At 45.1% G+C, this 25,761-nt stretch overlaps 1 protein-coding gene across 1 annotated transcript in view; it reads right to left on the bottom strand.

Moving 5' to 3' along the window:
* LOC116938298 (FAS-associated factor 2-A-like) overlaps positions 1–25,761 on the bottom strand; it is a 103,567-nt gene that overhangs the window by 65,533 nt on the left and 12,273 nt on the right. Inside the window, exon 4 of the mRNA XM_076058984.1 lies at positions 16,973–17,064. The gene's annotated coding sequence lies outside the window, so the exon portion shown is untranslated. The remainder of the gene's footprint in view (positions 1–16,972; positions 17,065–25,761) is intronic.

Genomic DNA, 25,761 nt, shown 5'->3' with positions numbered 1-25,761 from the left:
GTAGTAGTAGTGAGTCTGCTGTAGTAGTAGTAGTGAGTCTGTAGTAGTAGTAGTAGTGAGTCTGTAGTAGTAGTAGTAGTGAGTCTGCTGTAGTAGTAGTAGTGAGTCTGCTGTAGTAGTAGTAGTGAGTCTGCTGTAGTAGTAGTAGTGAGTCTGCTGTAGTAGTAGTAGTGAGTCTGCTGTAGTAGTAGTAGTGAGTCTGCTGTAGTAGTAGTAGTGAGTCTGCTGTAGTAGTAGTAGTGAGTCTGCTGTAGTAGTAGTGAGTCTGTAGTAGTAGTAGTAAGTGAGTCTGCTGTAGTAGTAGTAGTGAGTCTGCTGTAGTAGTAGTAGTGAGTCTGCTGTAGTAGTAGTGAGTCTGTAGTAGTAGTAGTGAGTCTGCTGTAGTAGTAGTAGTGAGTCTGCTGTAGTAGTAGTGAGTCTGTAGTAGTAGTAGTAGTGAGTCTGCTGTAGTAGTAGTAGTGAGTCTGCTGTAGTAGTAAGTGAGGCTGCTGTAGTAGTATTGAGTCTGCTGTAGTAGTAGTAGTGAGTCTGCTGTAGTAGTAGTAGTGAGTCTGTAGTAGTAGTAGTGAGTCTGCTGTAGTAGTAGTAGTGAGTCTGCTGTAGTAGTAGTAGTGAGTCTGCTGTAGTAGTAGTAGTGAGTCTGCTGTAGAAGTAGTGAGTCTGCTGTAGTAGTAGTAGTGAGTCTGCTGTAGTAGTAGTAGTGAGTCTGCTGTAGTAGTAGTAGTGAGTCTGCTGTAGTAGTAGTATTGAGTCTGCTGTAGTAGTAGTAGTGAGTCTGCTGTAGTAGTAGTAGTGAGTCTGCTGTAGTAGTAGTAGTGAGTCTGTAGTAGTAGTAGTGAGTCTGCTGTAGTAGTAGTAGTGAGTCTGCTGCTGTAGTAGTAGTAGTGAGTCTGTAGTAGTAGTAGTGAGTCTGCTGTAGTAGTAGTAGTGAGTCTGCTGTAGTAGTAGTAGTGAGTCTGCTGTAGTAGTAGTAGTGAGTCTGCTGTAGTAGTAGTAGTGAGTCTACTGTAGTAGTAGTAGTAGTGAGTCTGCTGTAGTAGTAGTAGTGAGTCTGCTGTAGTAGTAGTATTGAGTCTGCTGTAGTAGTAGTAGTGAGTCTGCTGTAGTAGTAGTAGTGAGTCTGCTGTAGTAGTAGTAGTGAGTCTGTAGTAGTAGTAGTGAGTCTGCTGTAGTAGTAGTAGTGAGTCTGTAGTAGTAGTAGTGAGTCTGCTGTAGTAGTAGTAGTGAGTCTGCTGTAGTAGTAGTGAGTCTGTAGTAGTAGTAGTGAGTCTGCTGTAGTAGTAGTAGTGAGTCTGCTGTAGTAGTAGTAGTGAGTCTGCTGTAGTAGTAGTAGTGAGTCTGCTGTAGTAGTAGTAGTGAGTCTGCTGTAGTAGTAGTAGTGAGTCTGCTGTAGTAGTAGTAGTGAGTCTGCTGTAGTAGTAGTAGTGAGTCTGCTGTAGTAGTAGTAGTGAGTCTGCTGTAGTAGTAGTAGTGAGTCTGCTGTAGTAGTAGTAGTGAGTCTGTAGTAGTAGTAGTAGTGAGTCTGCTGTAGTAGTAGTAGTGAGTCTGCTGTAGTAGTAGTGAGTCTGCTGTAGTAGTAGTAGTGAGTCTGCTGTAGTAGTAGTAGTGAGTCTGCTGTAGTAGTAGTAGTGAGTCTGTAGTAGTAGTAGTGAGTCTGCTGTAGTAGTAGTAGTGAGTCTGCTGTAGTAGTAGTAGTGAGTCTGCTGTAGTAGTAGTAGTGAGTCTGCTGTAGTAGTAGTAGTGAGTCTGGTGTAGTAGTAGTAGTGAGTCTGTAGTAGTAGTAGTAGTGAGTGAGGCTGCTGTAGTAGTAGTAGTGAGTCTGCTGTAGTAGTAGTAGTGAGTCTGTAGTAGTAGTAGTGAGTCTGCTGTAGTAGTAGTAGTGAGTCTGCTGTAGTAGTGAGTCTGCTGTAGTAGTGAGTCTGCTGTAGTAGTAGTAGTGAGTCTGTAGTAGTAGTAGTGAGTCTGCTGTAGTAGTAGTAGTGAGTCTGCTGTAGTAGTAGTAGTGAGTCTGCTGTAGTAGTAGTAGTGAGTCTGTAGTAGTAGTAGTGAGTCTGCTGTAGTAGTAGTAGTGAGTCTGCTGTAGTAGTAGTAGTGAGTCTGTAGTAGTAGTAGTAGTGAGTCTGCTGTAGTAGTAGTAGTGAGTCTACTGTAGTAGTAGTAGTGAGTCTGTAGTAGTAGTAGTAGTGAGTCTGCTGTAGTAGTAGTAGTGAGTCTGCTGTAGTAGTAGTAGTGAGTCTGCTGTAGTAGTAGTAGTGAGTCTACTGTAGTAGTAGTAGTGAGTCTGTAGTAGTAGTAGTAGTGAGTCTGTAGTAGTAGTAGTGAGTCTGCTGTAGTAGTAGTAGTGAGTCTACTGTAGTAGTAGTAGTGAGTCTGTAGTAGTAGTAGTAGTGAGTCTGCTGTAGTAGTAGTAGTGAGTCTGTAGTAGTAGTAGTAGTGAGTCTGTAGTAGTAGTAGTGAGTCTGTAGTAGTAGTAGTAGTGAGTCTGCTGTAGTAGTAGTAGTGAGTCTGTAGTAGTAGTAGTAGTGAGTCTGCTGTAGTAGTAGTAGTGAGTCTGCTGTAGTAGTAGTAGTGAGTCTGCTGTAGTAGTAGTGAGTCTGCTGTAGTAGTAGTAGTGAGTCTGCTGTAGTAGTAGTGAGTCTGCTGTAGTAGTAGTAGTGAGTCTGCTGTAGTAGTAGTGAGTCTGTAGTAGTAGTAGTAGTGAGTCTGCTGTAGTAGTAGTAGTGAGTCTGCTGTAGTAGTAGTAGTGAGTCTGTAGTAGTAGTAGTGAGTCTGCTGTAGTAGTAGTAGTGAGTCTGGTGTAGTAGTAGTAGTGAGTCTGCTGTAGTAGTAGTAGTAGTGAGTCTGCTGTAGTAGTAGTAGTGAGTCTGCTGTAGTAGTAGTAGTGAGTCTGCTGTAGTAGTAGTAGTGAGTCTGCTGTAGTAGTAGTAGTGAGTCTGCTGTAGTAGTAGTAGTGAGTCTGTAGTAGTAGTAGTGAGTCTGTAGTAGTAGTAGTGAGTCTGCTGTAGTAGTAGTAGTGAGTCTGTAGTAGTAGTAGTGAGTCTGCTGTAGTAGTAGTAGTGAGTCTGTAGTAGTAGTAAGTGAGTCTGCTGTAGTAGTAGTAGTGAGTCTGTAGTAGTAGTAAGTGAGGCTGCTGTAGTAGTAGTGAGTCTGCTGTAGTAGTAGTAGTAGTGAGTCTGCTGTAGTAGTAGTAGTGAGTCTGCTGTAGTAGTAGTAGTAGTGAGTCTGCTGTAGTAGTAGTAGTGAGTCTGCTGTAGTAGTAGTAGTGAGTCTGCTGTAGTAGTAGTATTGAGTCTGCTGTAGTAGTAGTAGTGAGTCTGCTGTAGTAGTAGTAGTGAGTCTGCTGTAGTAGTAGTAGTGAGTCTGCTGTAGTAGTAGTAGTGAGTCTGCTGTAGTAGTAGTAGTGAGTCTGCTGTAGTAGTAGTAGTGAGTCTGTAGTAGTAGTAGTAGTGAGTCTGCTGTAGTAGTAGTAGTGAGTCTGCTGTAGTAGTAGTAGTGAGTCTGCTGTAGTAGTAGTAGTGAGTCTGCTGTAGTAGTAGTAGTGAGTCTGCTGTAGTAGTAGTAGTGAGTCTGCTGTAGTAGTAGTAGTGAGTCTGCTGTAGTAGTAGTAGTGAGTCTGGTGTAGTAGTAGTATTGAGTCTGCTGTAGTAGTAGTAGTAAGTCTGCTGTAGTAGTAGTAGTGAGTCTGTAGTAGTAGTAGTGAGTCTGCTGTAGTAGTAGTAGTGAGTCTGCTGTAGTAGTAGTAGTGAGTCTGCTGTAGTAGTAGTAGTGAGTCTGCTGTAGTAGTAGTAGTGAGTCTGCTGTAGTAGTAGTAGTGAGTCTGTAGTAGTAGTAGTGAGTCTGCTGTAGTAGTAGTGAGTCTGGTGTAGTAGTAGTAGTGAGTCTGTAGTAGTAGTAGTGAGTCTGCTGTAGTAGTAGTGAGTCTGTAGTAGTAGTAGTGAGTCTGTAGTAGTAGTAGTGAGTCTGTAGTAGTAGTAGTGAGTCTGCTGTAGTAGTAGTAGTGAGTCTGCTGTAGTAGTAGTAGTGAGTCTGTAGTAGTAGTAGTGAGTCTGCTGTAGTAGTAGTAGTGAGTCTACTGTAGTAGTAGTAGTGAGTCTGCTGTAGTAGTAAGTGAGTCTGCTGTAGTAGTAGTAGTAAGTCTGCTGTAGTAGTAGTAGTGAGTCTGCTGTAGTAGTAGTAGTGAGTCTGTAGTAGTAGTAGTAAGTGAGTCTGCTGTAGTAGTAGTAGTGAGTCTGCTGTAGTAGTGAGTCTGCTGTAGTAGTAGTGAGTCTGCTGTAGTAGTAGTAGTGAGTCTGCTGTAGTAGTAGTAGTGAGTCTGCTGTAGTAGTAGTAGTGAGTCTGCTGTGGTAGTAGTAGTGAGTCTGCTGTAGTAGTAGTAGTGAGTCTGCTGTAGTAGTAGTAGTGAGTCTGCTGTAGTAGTAGTAGTGAGTCTGCTGTAGTAGTAGTAGTGAGTCTGCTGTAGTAGTAGTAGTGAGTCTGCTGTGGTAGTAGTGAGTCTGTAGTAGTAGTAGTGAGTCTGCTGTAGTAGTAGTAGTGAGTCTGCTGTAGTAGTAGTAGTGAGTCTGCTGTAGTAGTAGTGAGGCTGCTGTAGTAGTAGTAGTGAGTCTGTAGTAGTAGTAGTGAGTCTGTAGTAGTAGTAGTGAGTCTGCTGTAGTAGTAGTAGTGAGTCTGTAGTAGTAGTAAGTGAGGCTGCTGTAGTAGTAGTGAGTCTGCTGTAGTAGTAGTAGTGAGTCTGCTGTAGTAGTAGTAGTGCGTCTGCTGTAGTAGTAGTAGTGAGTCTGCTGTAGTAGTAGTAGTGAGTCTGCTGTAGTAGTAGTGAGTCTGTAGTAGTAGTAGTGAGTCTGCTGTAGTAGTAGTAGTGAGTCTGTAGTAGTAGTAGTGAGTCTGCTGTAGTAGTAGTGAGTCTGTAGTAGTAGTAGTGAGTCTGTAGTAGTAGTAGTAGTGAGTCTGTAGTAGTAGTAGTGAGTCTGCTGTAGTAGTAGTAGTGAGTCTGCTGTAGTAGTAGTAGTGAGTCTGCTGTAGTAGTAGTAGTGAGTCTGCTGTAGTAGTAGTATTGAGTCTGCTGTAGTAGTAGTAGTGAGTCTGCTGTAGTAGTAGTAGTGAGTCTGTAGTAGTAGTAGTGAGTCTGCTGTAGTAGTAGTAGTGAGTCTGCTGTAGTAGTAGTAGTGAGTCTGTAGTAGTAGTAGTATTGAGTCTGTAGTAGTAGTAGTAGTGAGTCTGTAGTAGTAGTATTGAGTCTGCTGTAGTAGTAGTGAGTCTGCTGTAGTAGTAGTGAGTCTGGTGTAGTAGTAGTGAGTCTGCTGTAGTAGTAGTAGTGAGTCTGCTGTAGTAGTAGTAGTGAGTCTGCTGTAGTAGTAGTGAGTCTGCTGTAGTAGTAGTAGTAGTGAGTCTGCTGTAGTAGTAGTAGTGAGTCTGCTGTAGTAGTAGTAGTGAGTCTGCTGTAGTAGTAGTAGTGAGTCTGCTGTAGTAGTAGTAGTGAGTATGCTGTAGTAGTAGTAGTGAGTCTGCTGTAGTAGTAGTAGTGAGTCTGCTGTAGTAGTAGTAGTGAGTCTGCTGTAGTAGTAGTAGTGAGTCTGCTGTAGTAGTAGTAGTGAGTCTGTAGTAGTAGTAGTAGTGAGTCTGTAGTAGTAGTAGTAGTGAGTCTGCTGTAGTAGTAGTAGTGAGTCTGCTGTAGTAGTAGTGAGTCTGCTGTAGTAGTAGTAGTGAGTCTGCTGTAGTAGTAGTAGTGAGTCTGCTGTAGTAGTAGTGAGTCTGCTGTAGTAGTAGTATTGAGGCTGCTGTAGTAGTAGTAGTGAGTCTGTAGTAGTAGTAGTGAGTCTGCTGTAGTAGTAGTAGTGAGTCTGCTGTAGTAGTAGTGAGTCTGGTGTAGTAGTAGTAGTGAGTCTGCTGTAGTAGTAGTAGTGAGTCTGCTGTAGTAGTAGTGAGTCTGCTGTAGTAGTAGTAAGTGAGTCTGCTGTAGTAGTAGTAGTGAGTCTGCTGTAGTAGTAGTAGTGAGTCTGCTGTAGTAGTAGTAGTGAGGCTGCTGTAGTAGTAGTAGTGAGTCTGCTGTAGTAGTAGTAGTGAGTCTGCTGTAGTAGTAGTAGTGAGTCTGTAGTAGTAGTAGTGAGTCTGCTGTAGTAGTAGTAGTGAGTCTGTAGTAGTAGTAGTGAGTCTGTAGTAGTAGTAGTGAGTCTGCTGTAGTAGTAGTAGTGAGTCTGCTGTAGTAGTAGTAGTGAGTCTGCTGTAGTAGTAGTAGTGAGTCTGCTGTAGTAGTAGTAGTGAGTCTGTAGTAGTAGTAGTAGTGAGTCTGCTGTAGTAGTAGTAGTGAGTCTGGTGTAGTAGTAGTAGTGAGTCTGCTGTAGTAGTAGTAGTGAGTCTGCTGTAGTAGTAGTAGTGAGTCTGTAGTAGTAGTAGTAGTGAGTCTGCTGTAGTAGTAGTAGTGAGTCTGCTGTAGTAGTAGTAGTGAGTCTGCTGTAGTAGTAGTAGTGAGTCTGCTGTAGTAGTAGTAGTGAGTCTGCTGTAGTAGTAGTAGTGAGTCTGCTGTAGTAGTAGTAGTGAGTCTGCTGTAGTAGTAGTAGTGAGTCTGCTGTAGTAGTAGTAGTGAGTCTGCTGTAGTAGTAGTAGTGAGTCTGCTGTAGTAGTAGTAGTGAGTCTGCTGTAGTAGTAGTAGTGAGTCTGCTGTAGTAGTAGTAGTGAGTCTGTAGTAGTAGTAGTGAGTCTGCTGTAGTAGTAGTAGTGAGTCTGCTGTAGTAGTAGTGAGTCTGTAGTAGTAGTAGTGAGTCTGCTGTAGTAGTAGTAGTGAGTCTGCTGTAGTAGTAGTAGTGAGTCTGTAGTAGTAGTAGTGAGTCTGCTGTAGTAGTAGTAGTGAGTCTGCTGTAGTAGTAGTAGTGAGTCTGTTGTAGTAGTAGTAGTGAGTCTGCTGTAGTAGTAGTAGTGAGTCTGCTGTAGTAGTAGTAGTGAGTCTGTAGTAGTAGTATTGAGTCTGCTGTAGTAGTAGTGAGTCTGCTGTAGTAGTAGTAGTGAGTCTGCTGTAGTAGTAGTAGTGAGTCTGTAGTAGTAGTATTGAGTCTGCTGTAGTAGTAGTGAGTCTGCTATAGTAGTAGTAGTGAGTCTGCTGTAGTAGTAGTAGTGAGTCTGCTGTAGTAGTAGTAGTGAGTCTGCTGTAGTAGTAGTAGTGAGTCTGCTGTAGTAGTAGTAGTGAGTCTGCTGTAGTAGTAGTAAGTGAGTCTGCTGTAGTAGTAGTGAGTCTGTAGTAGTAGTAGTAGTGAGTCTGCTGTAGTAGTAGTAGTGAGTCTGCTGTAGTAGTAGTATTGAGTCTGCTGTAGTAGTAGTAGTGAGTCTGCTGTAGTAGTAGTAGTGAGTCTGCTGTAGTAGTAGTAGTGAGTCTGCTGTAGTAGTAGTAGTGAGTCTGCTGTAGTAGTAGTAGTGAGTCTGCTGTAGTAGTAGTAGTGAGTCTGTAGTAGTAGTAGTGAGTCTGCTGTAGTAGTAGTAGTGAGTCTGCTGTAGTAGTAGTAGTGAGTCTGTAGTAGTAGTAGTAGTGAGTCTGTAGTAGTAGTAAGTGAGTCTGCTGTAGTAGTAGTAGTGAGTCTGTAGTAGTAGTAGTGAGTCTGCTGTAGTAGTAGTAGTGAGTCTGCTGTAGTAGTAGTAGTGAGTCTGCTGTAGTAGTAGTAGTGAGTCTGCTGTAGTAGTAGTAGTGAGTCTGTTGTAGTAGTAGTAGTGAGTCTGCTGTAGTAGTAGTAGTGAGTCTGCTGTAGTAGTGAGGCTGTAGTAGTAGTAGTAGTGAGTCTGCTAGTAGTAGTAGTAGTGAGTCTGCTGTAGTAGTAGTAGTGAGTCTGTAGTAGTAGTAGTAGTGAGTCTGCTGTAGTAGTAGTAGTGAGTCTGCTGTAGTAGTAGTAGTGAGTCTGCTGTAGTAGTAGTAGTGAGTCTGCTGTAGTAGTAGTAGTGAGTCTGCTGTAGTAGTAGTAGTGAGTCTGCTGTAGTAGTAGTAGTGAGTCTGCTGTAGTAGTAGTAGTGAGTCTGCTGTAGTAGTAGTGAGTCTGCTGTAGTAGTAGTAGTGAGTCTGCTGTAGTAGTAGTAGTGAGTCTGCTGTAGTAGTAGTAGTGAGTCTGCTGTAGTAGTAGTAGTGAGTCTGCTGTAGTAGTAGTAGTAGTGAGTCTGCTGTAGTAGTAGTAGTGAGTCTGTAGTAGTAGTAGTAGTGAGTCTGCTGTAGTAGTAGTAGTGAGTCTGCTGTAGTAGTAGTAGTGAGTCTGCTGTAGTAGTAGTAGTGAGTCTGCTAGTAGTAGGTAGTAATATGGAGTCTGCTGTAGTAGTAGTAGTGAGTCTGCTGTAGTAGTAGTAGTGAGTCTGTAGTAGTAGTAGTGAGTCTGCTGTAGTAGTAGTAGTGAGTCTGCTGTAGTAGTAGTAGTGAGGCTGCTGTAGTAGTAGTAGTGAGTCTGTGTAGTAGTAGTAGTGAGTCTGTAGTAGTAGTAGTAGTGAGTCTGTAGTAGTAGTAGTGAGTCTGCTGTAGTAGTAGTAGTGAGTCTGCTGTAGTAGTAGTAGTGAGTCTGTAGTAGTAGTAGTAGTGAGTCTGCTGTAGTAGTAGTAGTGAGTCTGTAGTAGTAGTAGTGAGTCTGCTGTAGTAGTAGTAGTGAGTCTGCTGTAGTAGTAGTAGTGAGTCTGCTGTAGTAGTAGTAGTGAGTCTGCTGTAGTAGTAGTAGTGAGTCTGTAGTAGTAGTAGTGAGTCTGCTGTAGTAGTAGTAGTGAGTTGCCTGTAGTAGTAGTAGTGAGTCTGCTGTAGTAGTAGTAGTGAGTCTGCTGTAGTAGTAGTAGTGAGTCTGCTGTAGTAGTAGTAGTGAGTCTGCTGTAGTAGTAGTAGTGAGTCTGTAGTAGTAGTAGTAGTGAGTCTGTAGTAGTAGTAGTGAGTCTGCTGTAGTAGTAGTAGTGAGTCTGCTGTAGTAGTAGTAGTGAGTCTGCTGTAGTAGTAGTAGTGAGTCTGCTGTAGTAGTAGTAGTGAGTCTGCTGTAGTAGTAGTAGTGAGTCTGCTGTAGTAGTAGTAGTGAGTCTGGTAGTAGTAGTAGTGAGTCTGCTGTAGTAGTAGTAGTGAGTCTGTAGTAGTAGTAGTGAGTCTGTAGTAGTAGTAGTAGTGAGTCTGCTGTAGTAGTAGTAGTGAGTCTGCTGTAGTAGTAGTAGTGAGTCTGCTGTAGTAGTAGTAGTGAGTCTGCTGTAGTAGTAGTAGTGGTCTGCTGTAGTAGTAGTAGTGAGTCTGTAGTAGTAGTAGTGAGTCTGCTGTAGTAGTAGTAGTGAGTCTGCTGTAGTAGTAGTAGTGAGTCTGCTGTAGTAGTAGTAGTGAGTCTGTAGTAGTAGTAGTAGTGAGTCTGCTGTAGTAGTAGTAGTGAGTCTGTAGTAGTAGTAGTGAGTCTGCTGTAGTAGTAGTAGTAGTGAGTCTGCTTGTAGTAGTAGTAGTGAGTCTGCTGTAGTAGTAGTAGTGAGTCCTGTAGTAGTAGTAGTGAGTCTGCTGTAGTAGTAGTAGTAGTGAGTCTGCTGTAGTAGTAGTAGTGAGTCTGTAGTATTTTGAGCTCTGGTGTAGTAGTAGTGAGTCTGTAGTAGTAGTAGTGAGTCTGCTGTAGTAGTAGTAGTGAGTCTGCTGTAGTAGTAGTATGAGAGTCTGTAGTAGTAGTAGTGAGTCTGCTGTAGTAGTAGTAGTGAGTCTGCTGTAGTAGTAGTAGTGAGTCTGCTGTAGTAGTAGTAGTGAGTCTCGTGTAGTAGTAGTAGTGAGGCTGCTGTCGTGTGTTATGTAGTAGTAGTGAGTCTGCTGTAGTAGTAGTAGTGAGTCTGCTGTAGTAGTAGTAGTGAGTCTGCTGTAGTAGTAGTAGTGAGTCTGGTAGTAGTAGTAGTGAGTCTGCTGTAGTAGTAGTAGTGAGTCTGCTGTAGTAGTAGTAGTGAGTCTGTAGTAGTAGTAGTAGTGAGTCTGCTGTAGTAGTAGTAGTGAGTCTGCTGTAGTAGTAGTAGTGAGTCTGCTGTAGTAGTAGTAGTGAGTCTGCTGTAGTAGTAGTGTGAGTCTGCTGTAGTAGTAGTAGTGAGTCTGCTGTAGTAGTAGTAGTGAGTCTGCTGTAGTAGTAGTAGTGAGTCTGCTGTAGTAGTAGTAGTGAGTCTGCTTAGTAGTAGTAGTGAGTCTGTAGTAGTAGTAGTAGTGAGTCTGCTGTAGTAGTAGTAGTGAGTCTGCTGTAGTAGTAGTAGTGAGTCTGCTGTAGTAGTAGTAGTGAGTCTGCTGTAGTAGTAGTAGTGAGTCTGCTGTAGTAGTAGTAGTGAGTCTGCTGTAGTAGTAGTAGTGAGTCTGCTGTAGTAGTAGTAGTGAGTCTGCTGTAGTAGTAGTAGTGAGTCTGCTGTAGTAGTAGTAGTGAGTCTGCTGTAGTAGTAGTGAGTCTGCTGTAGTAGTAGTAGTGAGTCTGCTGTAGTAGTAGTGGTGAGTCTGCTGTAGTAGTAGTAGTGAGTCTGCTGTAGTAGTAGTAGTGAGTCTGCTGTAGTAGTAGTAGTGAGTCTGGTGTAGGTCGCTGTAGTAGTAGTGAGTCTGCTGTAGTAGTAGTAGTGAGTCTGCTGTAGTAGTAGTGAGTCTGTGTAGTAGTAGTAGTGAGTCTGCTGTAGTAGTAGTAGTGAGTCTGTAGTAGTAGTATTGAGTCTGCTGTAGTAGTAGTATTGAGTCTGCTGTAGTAGTAGTAGTGAGTCTGCTGTAGTAGTAGTAGTGAGTCTGTAGTAGTAGTAGTAGTGAGTCTGCTGTAGTAGTAGTAGTGAGTCTGCTGTAGTAGTAGTAGTGAGTCTGCTGTAGTAGTAGTAGTGAGTCTGCTGTAGTAGTAGTAGTGAGTCTGCTGTAGTAGTAGTAGTGAGTCTGCTGTAGTGTAGTAGTGAGTCTGCTGTAGTAGTAGTGAGGCTGCTGTAGTAGTAGTAGTGAGTCTGCTGTAGTAGTAGTAGTGAGGCTGCTGTAGTAGTAGTAGTGAGTCTGCTGTAGTAGTAGTGAGTCTGCTGTAGTAGTAGTAGTGAGTCTGCTGTAGTAGTAGTAGTGAGTCTGCTGTAGTAGTAGTAGTGAGTCTGCTGTAGTAGTAGTAGTGAGTCTGTAGTAGTAGTAGTAGTGAGTCTGTAGTAGTAGTAGTAGTGTAGTAGAAGTCTGCTGTAGTAGTAGTAGTGAGTCTGTAGTAGTAGTATTGAGTCTGCAGTAGTAGTAGTAGTGAGTCTGCTGTAGTAGTGGTGTGAGTCTGCTGTAGTAGTAGTAGTGAGTCTGCTGTAGTAGTAGTAGTGAGTCTGCGTGTAGTAGTAGTGAGTCTGCTGTAGTAGTAGTAGTGAGTCTGCTGTAGTAGTAGTAGTGAGTCTGTAGTAGTAGTAGTAGTGAGTCTGTAGTAGTAGTAGAGTGAGTCTGTAGTAGTAGTAGTGAGTCTGTAGTAGTAGTAGTGAGTCTGCTGTAGTAGTAGTGAGTCTGCTGTAGTAGTAGTAAGTGAGTCTGCTGTAGTAGTAGTAGTGAGTCTGCTGTAGTAGTAGTAGTGAGCTGCTGTAGTAGTAGTAGTGAGTCTGCTGTAGTAGTAGTAGTGAGTCTGCTGTAGTAGTAGTAGTGAGTCTGCTGTAGTAGTAGTAGTGAGTCTGCTGTAGTAGTAGTAGTGAGTCTGCTGTAGTAGTAGTAGTGAGTCTGCTGTAGTAGTAGTAGTGAGTCTGCTGTAGTAGTAGTAGTAGTGAGTCTGGCTGTAGTAGTAGTAGTGAGTCTGCTGTAGTAGTAGTAGTGAGTCTGTAGTAGTAGTAGTAGTGAGTCTGTAGTAGGTAGTAGTGAGTCTGCTGTAGTAGTAGTAGTGAGTCTGCTGTAGTAGTAGTAGTGAGTCTGCTGTAGTAGTAGTAGTAGTGAGTCTGCTGTAGTAGTAGTAGTGAGTCTGCTGTAGTAGTAGTAGTGAGTCTGCTGTAGTAGTAGTAGTGAGTCTGTAGTAGTAGTAGTGAGTCTGTAGTAGTAGTAGTAGTGAGTCTGCTGTAGTAGTAGTAGTGAGTCCTGTAGTAGTAGTAGTGAGTCTGCTGTAGTAGTAGTAGTGAGTCTGCTGTAGTAGTAGTAGTGAGTCTGCTGTAGTAGTAGTAGTGAGTCTGCTGTAGTAGTAGTAGTGAGTCTGCTGTAGTAGTAGTAGTGAGGCTGCTGTAGTAGTAGTAGTGAGTCTGCTGTAGTAGTAGTAGTGAGTCTGCTGTAGTAGTAGTAGTGAGTCTGCTGTAGTAGTAGTAGTGAGTCTGCTGTAGTAGTAGTAGTGAGTCTGCTGTAGTAGTAGTAGTGAGTCTGCTGTAGTAGTAGTGAGTCTGCTGTAGTAGTAGTAGTGAGTCTGCTGTAGTAGTAGTAGTGAGTCTGCTGTAGTAGTAGTAGTGAGTCTGCTGTAGTAGTAGTAGTGAGTCTGCTGTAGTAGTAGTAGTGAGTCTGCTGTAGTAGTAGTAGTGAGTCTGCTGTAGTAGTAGTAGTGAGTCTGCTGTAGTAGTAGTAGTGAGTCTGCTGTAGTAGTAGTAGTGAGTCTGCTGTAGTAGTAGTAGTGAGTCTGGTGTAGTAGTAGTAGTGAGTCTGTAGTAGTAGTAGTAGTGAGTCTGTAGTAGTAGTAGTGAGTCTGTAGTAGTAGTAGTAGTGGTCTGCTGTAGTAGTAGTAGTGAGTCTGTTTGTAGTAGTAGTATTGAGTCGTGAGTCTGCTGTAGTAGTAGTAGTGAGGCTGCTGTAGTAGTAGTAGTGAGTCTGCTGTAGTAGTAGTAGTGAGTCTGCTGTAGTAGTAGTAGTGAGTCTGTAGTAGTAGTAGTAGTGAGTCTGCTGTAGTAGTAGTAGTGAGTCTGTAGTAGTAGTAGTAGTGAGTCTGCTGTAGTAGTAGTAGTGAGTCTGCTGTAGTAGTAGTATTGAGTCTGCTGTAGTAGTAGTAGTGAGTCTGTAGTAGTAGTAGTAGTGAGTCTGCAGTAGTAGTAGTATTGAGTCTGCTGTAGTAGTAGTAGTGAGTCTGCTGTAGTAGTAGTAGTGAGTCTGCTGTAGTAGTAGTAGTGAGTCTGCTGTAGTAGTAGTATTGAGTCTGCTGTAGTAGTAGTAGTGAGTCTGTAGTAGTAGTAGTAGTGAGTCTGCAGTAGTAGTAGTATTGAGTCTGCTGTAGTAGTAGTATTGAGTCTGCTGTAGTAGTAGTAGTGAGTCTGTAGTAGTAGTAGTAGTGAGTCTGCTGTAGTAGTAGTAGTGAGTCTGCTGTTGTAGTAGTAGTAGTGAGTCTGCTGTAGTAGTAGTAAGTGAGTCTGCTGTAGTAGTAGTAGTGAGTCTGCTGTAGTAGTAGTGAGTCTGCTGTAGTAGTAGTAGTGAGTCTGCTGTAGTAGTAGTAGTGAGTCTGCTGTAGTAGTAGTGAGTCTGGTGTAGTAGTAGTAGTGAGTCTGCTGTAGTAGTAGTAGTGAGTCTGCTGTAGTAGTAGTAGTGAGTCTGCTGTAGTAGTAGTAGTGAGTCTGTAGTAGTAGTATTGAGGCTGCTGTAGTAGTAGTAGTGAGTCTGCTGTAGTAGTAGTAGTGAGTCTGTAGTAGTAGTAGTAGTGAGTCTGCTGTAGTAGTAGTAGTGAGTCTGTAGTAGTAAGTGAGTCTGCTGTAGTAGTAGTAGTGAGTCTGCTGTAGTAGTAGTAGTGAGTCTGTAGTAGTAGTAGTAGTGAGTCTGCTGTAGTAGTAGTAGTGAGTCTGCTGTAGTAGTAGTAGTGAGTCTGCTGTAGTAGTAGTAAGTGAGTCTGCTGTAGTAGTAGTAGTGAGTCTGCTGTAGTAGTAGTAGTGAGTCTGCTGTAGTAGTAGTAGTGAGTCTGCTGTAGTAGTAGTGAGTCTGTAGTAGTAGTAGTAGTGAGTCTGCTGTAGTAGTAGTAGTGAGTCTGCTGTAGTAGTAGTAAGTGAGTCTGCTGTAGTAGTAGTAGTGAGTCTGCTGTAGTAGTAGTAGTGAGTCTGCTGTAGTAGTAGTAGTGAGTCTGCTGTAGTAGTAGTAGTGAGTCTGCTGTAGTAGTAGTAGTGAGTCTGCTGTAGTAGTAGTATTGAGTCTGCTGTAGTAGTAGTAGTGAGTCTGGTGTAGTAGTAGTAGTGAGTCTGCTGTAGTAGTAGTAGTGAGGCTGCTGTAGTAGTAGTAGTGAGTCTGCTGTAGTAGTAGTGAGTCTGCTGTAGTAGTAGTAGTGAGTCTGCTGTAGTAGTAGTAGTGAGTCTGCTGTAGTAGTAGTAAGTGAGTCTGCTGTAGTAGTAGTAGTGAGTCTGCTGTAGTAGTAGTAGTGAGTCTGCTGTAGTAGTAGTAGTGAGTCTGCTGTAGTAGTAGTAGTGAGTCTGCTGTAGTAGTAGTAGTGAGTCTGCTGTAGTAGTAGTATTGAGTCTGCTGTAGTAGTAGTAGTGAGTCTGGTGTAGTAGTAGTAGTGAGTCTGCTGTAGTAGTAGTAGTGAGGCTGCTGTAGTAGTAGTAGTGAGTCTGCTGTAGTAGTAGTAGTGAGTCTGCTGTAGTAGTAGTAGTGAGTCTGTAGTAGTAGTAGTGAGTCTGCTGTAGTAGTAGTAGTGAGTCTGCTGTAGTAGTAGTAGTGAGTCTGCTGTAGTAGTAGTAGTGAGTCTGCTGTAGTAGTAGTAGTGAGTCTGCTGTAGTAGTAGTAGTGAGTCTGCTGTAGTAGTAGTAGTGAGTCTGCTGTAGTAGTAGTAGTGAGTCTGTAGTAGTAGTAGTAGTGAGTCTGCTGTAGTATTATTGAGGCTGCTGTAGTAGTAGTAGTGAGTCTGTAGTAGTAGTAGTGAGTCTGCTGTAGTAGTAGTAGTGAGTCTGCTGTAGTAGTAGTGAGTCTGCTGTAGTAGTAGTAGTGAGTCTGCTGTAGTAGTAGTAGTGAGTCTGCTGTAGTAGTAGTAGTGAGTCTGTAGTAGTAGTAGTGAGTCTGCTGTAGTAGTAGTAGTGAGTCTGCTGTAGTAGTAGTAGTAGTGAGTCTGCTGTAGTAGTAGTAGTGAGTCTGTAGTAGTAGTAGTGAGTCTGCTGTAGTAGTAGTAGTGAGTCTGTAGTAGTAGTAGTGAGTCTGCTGTAGTAGTAGTAGTGAGTCTGCTGTAGTAGTAGTATTGAGTCTGCTGTTGTAGTAGTATTGAGTCTGCTGTAGTAGTAGTAGTGAGTCTGCTGTAGTAGTAGTAGTGAGTCTGCTGTAGTAGTAGTAGTGAGTCTGCTGTAGTAGTAGTAGTGAGTCTGTAGTAGTAGTAGTGAGTCTGCTGTAGTAGTAGTAGTGAGTCTGCTGTAGTAGTAGTAGTGAGTCTGCTGTAGTAGTAGTGAGTCTGCTGTAGTAGTAGTAGTGAGTCTGCTGTAGTAGTAGTAGTGAGTCTGCTGTAGTAGTAGTATTGAGGCTGCTGTAGTAGTAGTAGTGAGTCTGCTGTAGTAGTAGTAGTGAGTCTGCTGTAGTAGTAGTAGTGAGTCTGCTGTAGTAGTAGTAGTGAGTCTGCTGTAGTAGTAGTAGTGAGTCTGCTGTAGTAGTAGTATTGAGGCTGCTGTAGTAGTAGTAGTGAGTCTGCTGTAGTAGTAGTAGTGAGTCTGCTGTAGTAGTAGTAGTGAGTCTGCTGTAGTAGTAGTAGTGAGTCTGCTGTAGTAGTAGTAGTGAGTCTGTAGTAGTAGTAGTAAGTCTGTAGTAGTAGTAGTGAGTCTGCTGTAGTAGTGAGTCTGCTGTAGTAGTAGTAGTGAGTCTGCTGTAGTAGTAGTAGTGAGTCTGCTGTAGTAGTAGTAGTGAGTCTGTAGTAGTAGTAGTAGTGAGTCTGCTGTAGTAGTAGTAGTGAGTCTGCTGTAGTAGTGAGTCTGCTGTAGTAGTAGTAGTGAGTCTGCTGTAGTAGTAGTAGTGAGTCTGCTGTAGTAGTAGTAGTGAGTCTGCTGTAGTAGTAGTAGTGAGTCTGCTGTAGTAGTAGTAGTGAGTCTGCTGTAGTAGTAGTAAGTGAGTCTGCTGTAGTAGTAGTAGTGAGTCTGCTGTAGTAGTAGTAGTGAGTCTGTAGTAGTAGTAGTGAGTCTGCTGTAGTAGTAGTAGTGAGTCTGCTGTAGTAGTAGTAGTGAGTCTGGTGTAGTAGTAGTAGTGAGTCTGCTGTAGTAGTAGTAGTGAGTCTGTAGTAGTAGTAGTGAGTCTGCTGTAGTAGTAGTAAGTGAGTCTACTGTAGTAGTAGTAGTGAGTCTGCTGTAGTAGTAGTAGTGAGTCTGTAGTAGTAGTAGTGAGTCTGCTGTAGTAGTAGTAGTGAGTCTGCTGTAGTAGTAGTAGTGAGTCTGTAGTAGTAGTAGTGAGTCTGTAGTAGTAGTAGTGAGTCTGCTGTAGTAGTAGTAGTGAGTCTGCTATAGTAGTAGTAGTGAGTCTGGTGTAGTAGTAGTAGTGAGTCTGGTGTAGTAGTAGTAGTGAGTCTGGTGTAGTAGTAGTGAGTCTGGTGTAGTAGTAGTAGTGAGTCTGCTATAGTAGTAGTAGTGAGTCTGCTGTAGTAGTAGTAGTGAGTCTGCTGTAGTAGTAGTAGTGAGTCTGCTGTAGTAGTAGTAGTGAGTCTGTAGTAGTAGTAGTAGTGAGTCTGCTGTAGTAGTAGTAGTGAGTCTGTAGTAGTAGTAGTAGTGAGTCTGTAGTAGTAGTAGTGAGTCTGTAGTAGTAGTAGTAGTGAGTCTGTAGTAGTAGTAGTGAGTCTGTAGTAGTAGTAGTAGTGAGTCTGTAGTAGTAGTAGTGAGTCTGCTGTAGTAGTAGTAGTGAGTCTGTAGTAGTAGTAGTGAGTCTGCTGTAGTAGTAGTAGTGAGTCTGCTGTAGTAGTAGTAGTGAGTCTGCTGTAGTAGTAGTAGTGAGTCTGTAGTAGTAGTAGTGAGTCTGTAGTAGTAGTAGTAGTGAGTCTGTAGTAGTAGTAGTAGTGAGTCTGTAGTAGTAGTATTATTGAGGCTGCTGTAGTAGTATTATTGAGGCTGCTGTAGTAGTAGTAAGTGAGGCTGCTGCTGTAGTAGTAGTGAGGCTGTAGTAGTAAGTGAGGCTGCTGTAGTAGTAAGTGAGGCTGCTGTAGTATTATTATTATTGAGTAGTCACCCCGGTATCCCTCTGGCCGGCTGGTGGAACAGGCCCAGAAAATGGTGCGTGCATTGATGAAATCCACCACCTCCACGTTGCACAGCGTCTCTCTACAGGGACAGCAGCAACAGCCGCAATCAGCACAACCAACACCACAACCACCACAACCAACACCACAACCACCACAACCAACACCACAACCAGCACAACCACCACAACCAACACCACCACCACAACCAACACCACAACCACCACAACCAACACCACCACCACCAACACAACCACCACAACCATCACAATCACCACAACCACTACTACTACCATCACAACCACCACAACCAACACCACATCCACAACCACCACAACCAACACCACTACTACCATCACAACCACTACTACTACTACCATCACAATCACCACCACCACTACTACTACTACCAACACCACTACTACCATCACAACCACCTCCAAGTGGCACAGCGTCTCTCTACAGGGGCAGCAGCAACAGCCGCAATCAGCACAACCAACACCACAACCACCGCAACCAACACCACAACCAGCACAACCACCACAACCAACACCACAACCACCACAACCAACACCACAACCACCACAACCATCACAACCACCACCACCGCCACAACCCCAACCAGCACAACCACCACAACCAACACCACCAACACCACATCCACAACCACCACTACTACCATCACAATCACCACCACCACTACTACTACAACCAACACCACTACTACTACCATCACAACCACTACTACTACTACCATCACAACCACCACAACCAACACCACATCCACAACCACCACAACCAACACCACTACTACCATCACAACCACGACTACTACCAACACCACTACTACTACCATCACAATCACCACCACCACCACTACTACTACTACCAACACCACTACTATCATCACAATCACCACCACCACTACTACTACTACCAACACCACTACTACCATCACAACCACCACAACCACCACCACAACCACAACCCCAACCAGCACAACCACCACAACCAACACCACCACCACCACAACCACCACAACCATCACAATCACCACAACCACTACTACTACCATCACAATCACCACCATCACTACTACTACTACCAACACTACTACTACCATCACAATCACCACCACCACTACTACTACTACCAACACCACTACTATAATCACAATCACCATCACTACTACTACTACCAACACCACTACTACTATCATCACAATCACCACCACCACTACTACCAACACCACTACTACTATCATCACAATCACCACCACCACTACTACTACTACCAACACCACTACTATCATCACAATCACCACCACCACTACTACTACTACTACCAACACCACTACTACTATCATCACAATCACCACCACCACCACTACTACTACCAACACCACTACTACTACCATCACAATCACCACCACCACTACTACTACTACTACCAACACCACTACTACTATCATCACAATCACCACCACCACCACTACTACTACCAACACCACTACTACTACCATCACAATCACCACCACCACTACTACTATCATCACAATCACCACCACCACTACTACTACTACCAACACCACTACTACTACCATCACAATCACCACCACCACTACTACTACTACCAACACCACTACTACTATCATCACAATCACCACCACCACTACTACTACTACCAACACCACTACTACTACCATCACAATCACCACCATCACTACTACTAGTACCAACACCACTACTACTACCATCACAATCACCACCACCACCACTACTACTACCAACACCACTACTACTATCATCACAATCACCACCACCACTACTACTACTACCAACACCACTACTACTACCATTACAATCACCACCACCACTACTACTACTACCAACACCACTACTACTACCATCACAATCACCACCACCACCACTACTACTACCAACACCACTACTACTATCATCACAATCACCACCACCACTACTACTACTACCAACACCACTACTACTATCACAATCACCACCACCACTACTACTACTACCAACACCACTACTACTATCATCACAATCACCACCACCACTACTACTACTACCAACACCACTACTACTATCATCACAATCACCACCACCACTACTACTACTACCAACACCACTACTACCATCACAATCACCACCACCACTACTACTACTACCAACACCACTACTATCATCACAATCACCACCATCACTACTACTACTACCAACACCACTACTACTATCATCACAATCACCACCACCACTACTACTACTACCAACACCACTACTATCATCACAATCACCACCACCACTACTACTACTACCAACACCACTACTACTATCATCACAATCACCACCACCACCACTACTACTACCAACACCACTACTACTACCATCACAATCACCACCACCACTACTACTACTACCAACACCACTACTATCATCACAATCACCACCATCACTACTACTACTACCAACACCACTACTATCATCACAATCACCACCACCACTACTACTACTACCAACACCACTACTACTATCATCACAATCACCACCACCACTACTACTACTACCAACACCACAACCACCACCACAACCACAACCCCAACCAGCACAACCACCACAACCAACACCACCACCACCACAACCACCACAACCATCACAATCACCACAACCACTACTACTACCATCACAATCACCACCACCACTACTACTACTACCAACACCACTACTACCATCACAATCACCACCACCACTACTACTACCAACACCACTACTATCATCACAATCACCACCACCACTACTACTACAACCAACACCACTACTACTACCATCACAACCACTACTACTACCATCACAATCACCACCATCACTACTACTACTATCAACACCACTACTATCATCACAATCACCACCACCACTACTACCAACACCACTACTACTATCATCACAATCACCACCACCACTACTACTACTACCAACACCACTACTATCATCACAATCACCACCACCACTACTACTACTACTACCAACACCACTACTACTATCATCACAATCACCACCACCACCACTACTACTACCAACACCACTACTACTACCATCACAATCACCACCACCACTACTACTACTACTACCAACACCACTACTACTATCATCACAATCACCACCACTACTACTACCAACACCACTACTACTACCATCACAATCACCACCACCACTACTACTATCATCACAATCACCACCACCACTACTACTACTACCAACACCACTACTACTACCATCACAATCACCACCACCACTACTACTACTACCAACACCACTACTACTATCATCACAATCACCACCACCACTACTACTACTACCAACACCACTACTACTACCATCACAATCACCACCATCACTACTACTAGTACCAACACCACTACTACTACCATCACAATCACCACCACCACCACTACTACTACCAACACCACTACTACTATCATCACAATCACCACCACCACTACTACTACTACCAACACCACTACTACTACCATTACAATCACCACCACCACTACTACTACTACCAACACCACTACTACTACCATCACAATCACCACCACCACCACTACTACTACCAACACCACTACTACTATCATCACAATCACCACCACCACTACTACTACTACCAACACCACTACTACTATCACAATCACCACCACCACTACTACTACTACCAACACCACTACTACTATCATCACAATCACCACCACCACTACTACTACTACCAACACCACTACTACTATCATCACAATCACCACCACCACTACTACTACTACCAACACCACTACTACCATCACAATCACCACCACCACTACTACTACTACCAACACCACTACTATCATCACAATCACCACCATCACTACTACTACTACCAACACCACTACTACTATCATCACAATCACCACCACCACTACTACTACTACCAACACCACTACTATCATCACAATCACCACCACCACTACTACTACTACCAACACCACTACTACTATCATCACAATCACCACCACCACCACTACTACTACCAACACCACTACTACTACCATCACAATCACCACCACCACTACTACTACTACCAACACCACTACTATCATCACAATCACCACCATCACTACTACTACTACCAACACCACTACTATCATCACAATCACCACCACCACTACTACTACTACCAACACCACTACTACTATCATCACAATCACCACCACCACTACTACTACTACCAACACCACAACCACCACCACAACCACAACCCCAACCAGCACAACCACCACAACCAACACCACCACCACCACAACCACCACAACCATCACAATCACCACAACCACTACTACTACCATCACAATCACCACCACCACTACTACTACTACCAACACCACTACTACCATCACAATCACCACCACCACTACTACTACCAACACCACTACTATCATCACAATCACCACCACCACTACTACTACAACCAACACCACTACTACTACCATCACAACCACTACTACTACCATCACAATCACCACCATCACTACTACTACTATCAACACCACTACTATCATCACAATCACCACCACCACTACTACTACTACCAACACCACTACTACTATCACAATCACCACCACCACTACTACTACTACCAACACCACTACTACTATCATCACAATCACCACTACTACTACTACCAACACCACTACTACCATCACAACCACCTCCAAGTGGCACAGCGTCTCTCTACAGGGGCAGCAGCAACAGCCGCAATCAGCACAACCAACACCACCACCACCACCACCACAACCACAACCCCAACCAGCACAACCAACACTACTACTACAATCACGATCACCACCACCACTACTACTACCATCACAATCACCACCACAACCACAACCACCACAACCCCAACCAGCACAACCACCACTACTACCACCACCATAACCACCACAACCACCACAACCCCAACCAGCACAACCAACACTACTACTACCATCACGATCACCACCACCACTACTACTACCATCACGATCACCACCACCACTACTACTACTACGATCACCACCACTACTACCATCACAATCACCACCACTACTACTACCATCACGATCACCACCACTACAACCATCACGATCACCACCACCACTACTACCATCACGATCACCACCACTACTACTACTACAATCACCACCACTACTACTACCATCACGATCACCACCACCACTACTACCATCACGATCACCACCACCACTAATACTACCATCACGATCACCACCACCACTACTATTACCATCACAATCACCACCACTACTACCATCACAATCACCACCACTACTACCATCACCACCACCACTACTACAATCAACACCACTACTACCATCACGATCACCACCACCACTACTACAATCACCACCAATACTACAATCACCACTATTACTACTACAATCACCACTACTACTACAATCACAATCACCACTACGACCATCACAATCACCACCTCCTCCTGGTTACACAGCATCTCGCTGTAACAGGAGCAACAACCGCTATCACCACAACCACCACTACTACCACCACCACCACCACAACAACAACCACCATTCGCCACTAAGTGGCGGTGACGTCACCACGACGCTTGTGCCAGGCTATGTGCACCCTGAGGCCACGTGAAGTGTCGAACGCCCGCTGGCAGGAGGTCACAGGGCAGACCCAGGTGTCACGGGTCGACTGACTGAGATGACTGGCTGATGCACCACCTGTGCCCCCTACTGTGCCAACCTGCTGTGCTTTAGCCACCCGGCGCTCCGCTCGCTGTTGTGAGCGTCGCTCCTCCGCCCTCCGTTGTTGTTGGAGGGCGACTGCCTCCAACTGCCCAGTAGCGTCCTTCACGAGCCTCCTTCACAGAGGCCGAACTTGACACCGCTGGTACCAGTCATCGGCAAGTCCACTCAGCTCCACGTCCTCCTGTACCACATCACTCCATCTCTTCTCTAGCCCATGCCGCGCCCGTTTTGCCCCCTCGATCCGTCCGATCAAAACCTGTTTCGGCATGCGGTGGCTGGGCATGCGGGCTACATGACCCAGCCATCGCAGCCTTGCCTGCCAGAGGAGCTCACCGATGGGACCCTGCCCAGATCTTTCAAGGATTTGTGAGCTCCTCACACAATCCAGCCTGGTTAAACCCAGGATGGATCGTAGGCAGGCCAGCCTAAATGTTTCTAACCGGCGAAGATGTTCCATTAGGGGGGTCCACGTTTCGCAAGCGTAGAGAAGGGAGGGAATGACCGTGGCTGAGAAGACCTGAAGCTTAGTGCGGAGTGACAGACCAGGTAGCTTCCACACAGCGTTACGCAACCGATGAAAAGATATTGCCGCTCGACTGATTCGGAGTGAGACCTCTGCTGTTAAACTGGAGCCAGTCATAAGCACACTGCCCAGGTATGTGGAGGTGGAGTGTTTTGAGGCACAAAAACACCACCACCACCAGTACCATCAACACCACCACCACCAGTACCATCAACACCACCACCACCAGTACCATCAACAACACCACCACCACCACCATCAACACCACCACCACCAGTACCATCAACACCAACACCAACACCACCAGTACCATCAACACCACCACCACCACCAGTACCATCAACAACACCACCACCACCAGTACCATCAACACCACCACCACCACCAGTACCATCAACACCACCACCACCACCACCAGTACCATCAACACCACCAGTACCATCAACACCAACACCACCAGTACCATCAACACCACCACCACCAGTACCATCAACACCACCACCACCAGTACCATCAACAACACCACCACCAGTACCATCAACACCACCACCACCAGTACCATCAACAACACCACCACCACCACCACCATCAACACCACCACCACCAGTACCATCAACAACACCACCACCACCAGTACCATCAACACCACCACCACCACCAGTACCATCAACACCACCACCACCACCAGTACCATCAACACCACCAGTACCATCAACACCAACACCACCAGTACCATCAACACCACCACCACCAGTACCATCAACACCACCACCACCAGTACCATCAACACCACCACCACCAGTACCATCAACACCACCACCACCAGTACCATCAACAACACCACCACCACCACCATCAACACCACCACCACCACCAGTACCATCAACACCAACACCAACACCACCAGTACCATCAACACCACCACCACCACCAGTACCATCAACACCACCACCACTACCAGTACCATCAACACCACCACCACCACCAGTGCCAGTACCATCAACACCACCACCACCAGTACCATCAACACCACCACCACCAGTACCATCAACACCACCACCACCACCAGTACCATCAACACCACCACCACCAGTACCATCAACACCACCACCACCAGTACCATCAACACCACCAGTACCATCAACACCACCACCACCAGTACCATCAACAACACCACCACCACCAGTACCATCAACACCACCACCACCACCACCAGTACCATCAACACCACCACCACCAGTACCATCAACACCACCACCACCACCAGTACCATCAACAACACCACCACCACCAGTACCATCAACACCACCACCACCACCAGTACCATCAACACCACCACCAGTACCATCAACACCACCACCACCAGTACCATCAACACCACCACCAGTACCATCAACACCACCACCACCAGTACCATCAACACCACCACCACCACCAGTACCATCAACACCACCACCACCAGTACCATCAACACCACCACCACCACCACCAGTACCATCAACACCACCAGTACCATCAACACCACCACCACCAGTACCATCAACAACACCACCACCACCAGTACCATCAACACCACCACCACCACCACCAGTACCATCAACACCACCACCACCAGTACCATCAACACCACCACCACCACCAGTACCATCAACAACACCACCACCACCAGTACCATCAACACCACCACCACCACCAGTACCATCAACACCACCACCAGTACCATCAACACCACCACCACCAGTACCATCAACACCACCACCAGTACCATCAACACCACCACCACCAGTACCATCAACACCACCACCACCACCAGTACCATCAACACCACCACCACCAGTACCATCAACACCACCACCACCAGTACCATCAACACCACCACCACCACCAGTACCATCAACACCACCACCACCACCACCATCAACACCACCACCACCAGTACCATCAACACCACCACCACCACCAGTACCATCAACACCACCACCACCACCATCAACACCACCACCACCAGTACCATCAACACCACCACCACCACCAGTACCATCAACACCACCACCACCACCAGTACCATCAACACCACCACCACCAGTACCATCAACACCACCACCAGTACCATCAACACCACCACCACCAGTACCATCAACACCACCACCACCAGTACCATCAACACCACCACCACCAGTACCATCAACACCACCACCACCACCACCAGTACCATCAACACCACCAGTACCATCAACACCACCACCACCACCAGTACCATCAACACCACCACCACCACCACCAGTACCATCAACACCACCACCACCAGTACCATCAACACCACCACCACCACCAGTACCATCAACAACACCACCACCACCAGTACCATCAACACCACCACCACCACCAGTACCATCAACACCACCACCAGTACCATCAACACCACCACCACCAGTACCATC

This window comes from Petromyzon marinus (assembly GCF_048934315.1).
Source record: "Petromyzon marinus isolate PM22_M1 ecotype Great Lakes invasive population chromosome 83 unlocalized genomic scaffold, UKy_Petmar_22M1.pri1.0 chr83_unloc.2, whole genome shotgun sequence".
Lineage (NCBI taxonomy): Eukaryota > Metazoa > Chordata > Hyperoartia > Petromyzontiformes > Petromyzontidae > Petromyzon > Petromyzon marinus.
The sequence above is the reverse complement of the archived record's forward strand: the minus strand, read 5'-3'. Positions and strand labels throughout refer to the sequence as shown.